Source organism: Aotus nancymaae, unplaced genomic scaffold, assembly GCF_030222135.1.
Source record: "Aotus nancymaae isolate 86718 unplaced genomic scaffold, 86718_ANA_hifiasm-v0.15.2.pri h1tg000010l, whole genome shotgun sequence".
Lineage (NCBI taxonomy): Eukaryota > Metazoa > Chordata > Mammalia > Primates > Aotidae > Aotus > Aotus nancymaae.
Window position 1 is genome coordinate 31,051,834 of NW_026988421.1, and position 8,700 is coordinate 31,060,533.

General features: G+C 50.1%; 1 long non-coding RNA gene across 1 annotated transcript; it reads right to left on the reverse strand.

The window, feature by feature from the left end:
- Nucleotides 1-1,381: 1,381 nt before the first annotated feature.
- Nucleotides 1,382-7,010, reverse strand: LOC135273990 (uncharacterized). Its single transcript, XR_010341758.1, has 3 exons — nucleotides 6,836-7,010; nucleotides 5,500-5,667; nucleotides 1,382-2,633 (listed from the first exon to the last, which is right to left on the reverse strand). It is a non-coding gene; the product is annotated as an uncharacterized LOC135273990 (long non-coding RNA).
- Between the last annotated feature and the right edge of the window lie 1,690 nt (nucleotides 7,011-8,700).

Genomic DNA, 8,700 nt, shown 5'->3' on the forward strand with positions numbered 1-8,700 from the left:
TCTTAGAACTGCGATCGGGACAAAGCGCCCTACCAGCGCCTGATGGCCAATACACGCCCACAGACGCGCTGCACCCGCCGGAGCCCGCCAGGGCCCCTCTGTCAGCTCACGCAGAGGGCCGTCTCCTTCCCACCAGCAGGCCCACGCAAGCCTCTCTACCCAAAATTCCACCTCGGCGGCCCCGGGTCAGGTATCTTACACCAGGCCTAAGCAGTTGTCTCTTGAGGACCCTGGGCAGGTAGTTCACCAGGGCCTGTGAGGACTCCCAGCGTGGGGAACCCAGGAAAAGTGGTCTAGTGGGTGTCATCTAGGCCTTATCGCCGCTTCCTTTCCCCATTTCCAGCCCTGCGCAGGGCTGATCCAGCGTGCGGAAAACCTCTATCCACTACTGCATCCCTAAGGTTGATCTGAGTTTTATGCCCAGAGCAGGGGTTTGGGTTGTCTCCAACTGCCCTCTCAGTGTTGTTCAGGCTTCCGTTGGTTGCTCCGGTTCCCCAGTGGCCGAGCTTCCCCGCAGGGATTCTCCCAAAGCCAATCCCATCTAGGTGTCCTCCTTTTCGCTCGCGCGAAGCCGGTACCCGCGACGGCCGCGGGCCGGAAAGGAGGAGAACCCGAGAGCGGTAGTTGTACAGCAGCAGTCGCAGGAGTCACTTAGCAGAGGGTGGGATCTGGTTCCAACTCCTATCCAGTTACGATCGCCTTCTGGGGCATTTGCATTCTCTTGTCTGAAAAGGAGATCTTTGAAATCCTCGAGGTGTGCTCTACTAATAATAGGTTTTCGTTCCAGACAGTTTAGCTAATTACTAACAGATAAAGTAAGTGTGGTTGCATCCATGGAAGCGTTTGATTTTATTTTAATCGAGTGTATCTACCTTCCTACTCTTTCATCACCTCATACATTTATACAAGCTCTCTCTCCCACCCTATGATTAAAGATCATCAGTAAATGGTGGCAAATTCCGTGAAGGGGAAGTGCTGTATAGATGCATAAACGTTTGTATCTTTTTTTTTTTTTTTAAAGAAAAACCACATGCTTGCCATTACAATAAATGCATTGTCAAATGAAAAATGTGACAATTTTTTGAAAGCTATAAAGTGTTCTCATAACTGTTATTATCTGCACAAACATTGCTTAATTAATGTACCTATAAATATAGGCAGATAATGGATAATTTTAGTTATAAATGCCACTGCTTATCCCGTTGTCTCTCAACTATTCAAATAGTCATTTAATTATGTAACCAATGCCACAAACAGGTTGAAAGTTATCGTGGTTTCTAATCGAAATGTAACAATGTAACACTATAATCCGAAGTGATTTTTCTATTAAAGCATGAAAAATTATCCTTTGATGAACTCGGATAGCCAAAACATTTCAGGGAAATCTTTTCATCATTTTTTAATTGCTTTCCTAGAAGTTTCATTTTCAATGACAACTTTTGAGAGAGAAAGAGAGAGAGAAAGAGAGAAGGAGAGAGAGCCACTAAATGGGTTTTTGTTAATTTGTTGGTGGTAGTGGTGGTGGTGGTTGTGGCGTGCGTGCGTTTGTGTGTGTGTGCACGCACGCACATGTGTGCTTTGCTTTGGTTTTTAGTTAAGGAATGTTAGAAAGCTATCCAATTTTTTTTTAAAAAGCAATTCAGAAGCAATAGCATTTTAATTTCGAGACGGGTGAATACACTTTGGGCTTTTAAAGAAATGTCAACTGGGTTGGTGAGTCCTAGAAGGCATTAAACTGGTCTAATTTCTTCAGAGTTTTTTTCTTGTTGAAGGAATTTCATAAGAGATTTTGAAATGCTGTTTTCAGTATTTAGTTTGTTTTGCATGTGTTTGTAGGAATATCAAATTTTCCTAGATTTTATTTGGAATTGAGTTTTCAAAATTAACCAGTATTTCTCTTTCCTGGGAGAAAATTTGTCCAAAATCAGTAATTTGTGTAGTTCTTTGTAAATTATAGGCCCTTGCTGAGAATGTGACTTTTGATTTCTCAGGGAGATAATTTTACAGCTGTCTTTGTGGATCTGCCCCCTCCAAAAATTTTAAAGATAAAAATGTAAATTACACTTTCTTTAACAAAGCCAGTTCTGTCAATAAAACAGTAATGTTGAAAACACTGTATCTTTGTTGAATGAAATCAATTCAAAATTTTTTCAAACAAAAACACATGAAAAAAAGGACGTCTGTATACAGACATTTGTTTGTACTATTTGCGTGTGCTATTTGGGCGTGCGGTGAGCAGTTTTAACTTCAGGATTAAATTGGAATTCTGAATGCATTCCTTAATTTTTTTATTGTTGCTAGCGTGCGTTTAGCTTTCTGTAGCGAAATTTCAATGTGTATAACCCTTTTAAAATGTAATCTGACTTCAGAAGAGTGGCTACAGTCCTGGGCAAATTAATTCATTTGAACCAGAGCTCCTGCCTGCTCCGTGAGGATTGCTGAGCAGTAAGTAGAGGGGAAAGAGAGAGAAATGTGGTTTCGCGTTCCAAGAAGCAAGAGAGATTCTTTGTGTTTCTTCCAGCGCTATCTACTCCAAACTGTCTGCTCTCAACCGAACACCCGCTCAGGATCTCGGCCTCCAAGGACGTAGAAAGCTTCCTCCAAATTTCCTGGGGGTCACGTTGGCACACCGTCTGGGAACAAAAAAGACCTTTCTCACTTGGAAAGAAATGTTTACTGCAGTCTTTTCTAAGTAACATGTTTAACGTCTTATCCGGTCCTCACCGCGTCCAGCCTGGAGATCTGGGTCTTTGGTCGGCACTGGGAGAGCGATCCCCAAGATTCGTCGAGACCTTCGCTGCGTCAGCGGATGGCTGGGTCTGCGGGCCTAACCCCTTATTGCCCTTGGTCCTGAAGTTGCAGGGACCCCCCAGCCATCAGCAGTGCCCCGGCGCAGTCCCAGCTCGGCTCGCCTGACCCTGCAGATATGTGGGGGTTGGCTTGGGCCATGGGCTGCTGGCCTTGCTCAGAATCAGCCAGAGAACCGTAGCGAGGGCCGAGGCACCAAGCGGGCGCGATGCGTCAGGACGCACGCTACAGGGGTCAGGAGTGGCGCTCCCTAGGAGCCAGGTCCAGGCTCTGGACCTCGCAGCCTCGCCTGGGTATCAGGTCGGAGGTCCCTGGTTCGGTGGCTCCAGGTTGCAGGACTGTAAGGGCTTCAGCCCTCACTGTGCCCTGCCCGCCTCTGGCGCTGCGTCTCCAAGCCCGTGCAGTTAGGGCCTGGCAGTGCTGGTTTTTTTCCTGGGCATCTCTCTCCAACCTCCCGCCAAGGGCCCTGGGCCCTAGCGAAGAGGGCTAGGGAGACTCGGTTGGCCCGCACAAGCTGGGCCTTTATCCTAGAACATGCCTCTAGGTTCTCCAACTTCCCTCCGCCTCCCTGCGCTCCTGCCAACCGGAGGCAAGGACCTTCTTACCTCTCGATGCTCGCCATATTCAGAGACCGCGCAAAGCCTCTGAGTCTGGGACCCTAGAACCGCTTGTGATCTTCCCCCTGCAGTCCTTCTCCACTCCCTCCTGCCAGTCTTTTCCCCCTCGTGGCCCCTTCCTCTTTCACAATCCCATTTTACTCTGCCACCCATTTTCCCTTCTACACTCCCCCCACTTCCTTTCTTCCTCACCTCCTCCCCCATCTCCTCAGCTTCCTTTCTCACTGTCTCCACTCCTTCCCACCCATTTCCCTCCTACCCATTTTCTCACTCTTCCCTTATCTTGTTTCATTCCCCCTTTCCCTCCCTACTTAACCCCTCCACTCTGATGCTCTCAGTTTTTTGATCATGACCCCTGCAGATGTTTGATGTGAAGGAAATCAGGTCAGCACAGGAGGGCTGCAGGAGGTGGGGTGAGACTAACTGAATAAGACCCCACTCCTGAGCCCCACACTCCTTCCCCCATCCCACCCCTGTATTTCTGACTCTCAGGGGCTGCTCAGGAAAATGCCCATGCACCCCTGGGGCTGGTGAAAGGGAAGCTACTCTGTCCCCTGATCCAACTGGTAAGACCTCTCCCACCTCCCAGGCCATCACTACCTCATAGCCTCAGCAGTATGCCCTAGCTGGTCTGTGGGGCTCCAGGTGGCAGGCTTGGCCGCCCTCCCCATGGAAATCTCCACTCTAGGCAGATCATGAGGAGCTTCCATTTCCTGCTATTGTGGCAGTCCGAAGAGAACCGGAGCAGAGCTGGAGGTGACTGTGAGGCCTGGGCTCCAGGCATCCCCTGAGAGCAGATGGGGGCTCCCAGACCAGGAATGCCCCACCACCACAACACCACACAGGTGAGAGCAAACTGACCTGCCTTCTTACCCAACAACCCCACTTTAGACTAAGGGTTGTATCACCTTGAGATCAACCCAACTGGAAGGTGTTTCAGAGATTGCCTTAAAATGCAGGGGCCAAATCTAGAAGAGAGTGGGGTCCGGGCTTCTCACACCAGCCAAGGACTGAGCACTCCAGCTGCTCTGGGTTCACCAATAATCTCCTACCTTCTCCCTAACTGGGGCCAGTTGCGGGGGGCGGGGGCACTGAGTCACTGGCCTCTTGGGAGGAGACTAAGTCTCATGCCTTCTCTGGGAGCTGGGCTCCCCAGGTGCACGGCAGGCAGCCAGCCACCCTCTACCCTTTACCTTCCAGCTGCAACCATATTTTTGAGATTGGTGGCCGTTTCATCTCCTGAGAAATATAGGTTTCCAGTAGGTAGATGGAGACATGACATAGATGTTTCTATAGACTTGTCTTTTTGAGTGAGGAGGAAAGTGCTTTCCTGTGTGAACACATGAGTGAATGCACATGTGGATGGGCATGGGAAAGAAAGCACTCAGGACTCCCCATAAATGTAAACTCCACATTAGGGCTCTCATCTTTCAGATCATGTGGTCATTACCGCAGGGCTGACCAACACTCATTCTAAATTCCCTCCCTCCTTTTTTCCCCCCACAATAATGTGAATTACTGGTAGTGACACGAGATTTGGAGATACATGTTTATATGATCCAAGATGAAAATTAACTTCCATGACTATCAGATGCACTATTTCTCTAAGACAATTTATGGGATCATTACAATTAGCTTTGTACAAAGGGGTTTCATAAAGGCCTGTCTAAGCTGTAGTCAGAGAAGAGGGAATAGATTTTATTACCAGAGTTGTAATGACCATGTGTGTTTTTGAAAGTAATAAAACTACATTGAAATATTCTGTAATTTAGACTTTTAAAAACTCCATGTGTCATGCCCTCCACAGTAGTGTAGTAGAGAGGGTGGCTGGTGTGTATATAAGTGTATGTATGGTGCCCCCACATGAGTGAGCAGATGTGAATATCTTATACCTCCCACAACCGGCAAGTCAGTAAGCGTGTACATGAGTGGCTGTAGACAGACCTCCTGAGCATTCATGTACAAGGGTTGCCCTGGTGACACCCTCCTCTGCAAGGACAGCCCACAGATGAGGAGGTTGAGTTTGCCGTATGGGGCTCAGGGAGACAGTGTTTTCTCTAAGTCATAATCATACCTCATGCCTCTGTCTTGGGCTGGAGCACGGGCCCTGTAGTCCACCAGATCTAGGTGTGGAGTCCTGCTGGTTTTGTAGTCTTGTGACATTGAGCCAGTCCTTCAACCTCGTTAAATGGCAGTTTTCTCACTTACAAAAGAAGATAGTAACGGTGTGGACTTTGTAGGCCTGGCGTAAGGATTAAGGAAATGATGGAAGAAAATCGCTTACAGAGCATTCCACACCTATGCGAGGAGAAAACGGTTCTTGTGGTGGCGCTGGGGGTGTGCGTGTGAGAGGCGATTGTTAGGCACAGAGGTGCCAAGCATCTCCTCTAGCTGAGCAGAGATTGGAGAGTGGGGTTCCCAGGCACTCTTTTTTCCCACTTAGAAAAGCATTAATTATCCATCAAATTTTGTGCTTTTTTGAGGTCTTCTAATAAGGAGACTAATCCTCTTAATCATTAGTTTTAGGAAATACTCTCAGAATGACCAGCAGTCTCCTTTCAGTCTCCCCACTCCCCAATAGCCACTCTCCACCATCTGAAGCCAAAGAAGCTGCAAACAAAACCCGCCCTCCAATTCAGCTTCCCACTCCCACAAATGCATCATTTTTAGCTGCTGTAAACAAATCCCTGGTCTCCTGTCATTGTTATCGTGTTGAGATAAAGATCTGCCCAATTAGCGTCCCTGCTGGAAAGCAAATAAATCAGCTGCTGGGGACCTACCCTTACGGTGGGCGTCCTTCTCTCACCCAGTCCTCGCCCTACACCAGGCTGTGCCCTCTTTCCTTTTCCCTCTGCGGTGGGTGAGAGCCTCTGGATTTGCTTGGTTTCTTATCTCTCTCCTTGGCCCCACACCTGCTGTGTGACTTTAGGCAAGTCACTTACCCTCTCTGAACCTGTTTCCTTTCCATAAAGGAGTTAATGATGACTACCTTTTAGGGTTGGTAGTGAGCGGCTATGGCAATAGAAATAATGTAGCTGACAACAATAACATTAACAATCCCACCACCAACAACCACATGGATAGTACTAGCTACTGTTCATGGCTGTTCTACAAGCATCAATGGGCTCAGAGGTTAAGAGCCTCCCCGCCCCACCCAGCCCCCACATAAGCTGGCAGACCATGGTCAAGAGACTTCTACTGGGCTAGGAGAGTTCCCTGTCTCATTGGGTATGAAGATCCCAGAACATCGCCAGGCTGCTACAAACTCTTGCTAAGTGTCCGCCATTGTTACTGCTTCTACTTCTTGCAACAGCTCTTGTCTTTGGCCCTATTAATATAACCATTTCAGAGGAGGAAACCGAGGCTCAGAAGGGTGAGGTAAATTGCCCAAGTTTGTTAAAATTTCTTGCCTTGAACACTCAGCTTCCTCTCTTCCCGCTTCTGCTTCCCCTGCGCGACGTAGGGACTGCCTGTCCAGACGCAGTTTTCTCTACTCTGCGAATTCCTCCTCCCTACTCGACAGCCCTCCCCCTCCTCAAATCTTCCTGCAGAGCCCAGACGGTGGTTCACAGCCCCCGAAAAGAATGTGCCCTGGTGACAGGATTGACTGGAAGCTGCCTTGAAAATAAACACGACCGGACGGTGGGGCGGAGCCACCTCTAGCCCCCTCCCCTTCCCTCCTACGTGTACCCCCACCTCCGCCCCCAAGAGCAGTTTCCTTTCTCCCCACCTCGGTCCTTCCCTTTCTATTCTGTCTGGGGCTGCCAGCCCTCGTCCCCGCCTTCTGAGGTGCCTATTGTCAAGTTAACACTGATCATGATAATAAACGTTCCACCGGTGAACAAAGCGTTCCACACAAAGGTCTCTTCCGATCGCTACATCCCTAGGAGACAAGTATCATCGCCCCCCGCCCCATGTTAGACTTTGAGGCACCAGAATAAAATTATATGTCCAAGGTCACGAAGCAAGTAAAGAGTGGGTGCAGGACGCCTCTGCTCCATGCCTGGGTGGCAACGTCCCGCCCCAGTCAGATTTGGGGAACCATGACTCCCGGCTATCCGACCCCAAGGAGGCGTTTATCCAAGTGCCCCCACCCCCCACCCCGCGACCCCTGCAGGGCTGACCTACTGTCTCCGAGGACTCGCTTGCCTTCTCCTGGGGGGCCTCTGCAACCCCGACGCCAGAGCAGGGCCCGCTGGGAGCCTACTACGGGGTCCCTGGGAATAGGTGACAGGGCTTTCCGAGGAGGCTCCCCTCCTGCCTCTGTCCTGACCCCTCAGACCACTCTGCCCAGGCTCTCGGGAGAAGTAGGAACTTCCCACTGGAAAGCAACCCCCTGCGGCCCGGCGGGGCCGAGGATGCGCTGGAGCTAGGCTTCAGACCTCGGCTGCCAGGCACCCTGGAATCTGCGCAAGTGGCTGCTTCTCGGGTAGACACCGCGGGCTTCCTGGAGCAGAGTTGTGGATTCAAATTCTGTCTCCATGAGTCTCCAGGAAAATTCCGTCACCTCTCTGAGGTTTCTGCTTTTCTGATTTGTGGAACTGGGAATACTAGAAGCATCTAGCTCTTAGGTCGCCTGAGGATTCAAGGAAATTACCTCTGTGAAGCACTTAGCGTGGTGCCTGGCACAAGAAACGCCCAAATAAATGTTGGTTTATTATTACGAAGCCCGGGAGAAGTGGAGGCTGACTTTTTCCGTTTGGGGTGTGAGCTCTGTGTCCCTGCGCCCACGGAGGCTGTGGATGTGACCAGGTGGCGCCCTTTAAGGCTGCGTCTGGCCACAGGGGAGCGAGAGTTTTTGAAGAGCCAGGCTCACCCTAGTTCCTCTGTTTGGGGCGGGCCCCGGCAGTTACGTTAATGCGAGCTGCGGCCGCGCGGCGACCTCACTGTGTGCGTCTGTCCTGAGCCGCGTGCGTGTCGCGGCCTGTGCGTGTTAGGAGCCGGGTCCCCGTTGACGCGCTTCAGGGGACCTCACCTGCGCTGGATTTAGATTTCAGCCGGGACAAGAATCTCAGATTCACCTGATAGATGCGTGGCGTCCACGCTGTGTACACAAATCCCAGCGAGGCTGGAGTCCCGGGTGCTCGGCCTCCGGTTCATCAAACAATTTGCGCTATTAATGGTTATTTTATTTATATCGTTAGAATTGTTCCCCCGAGTCTGTTTACACCAAACGTCTGGCCGTTCCAGCCACAGTGTTTGGACAGAGGATTATACTAATGGATAGCGAGCTAGGAGGGGAGAAGAAGGCGTGGCTGGAAACGGGGCTCCTGGA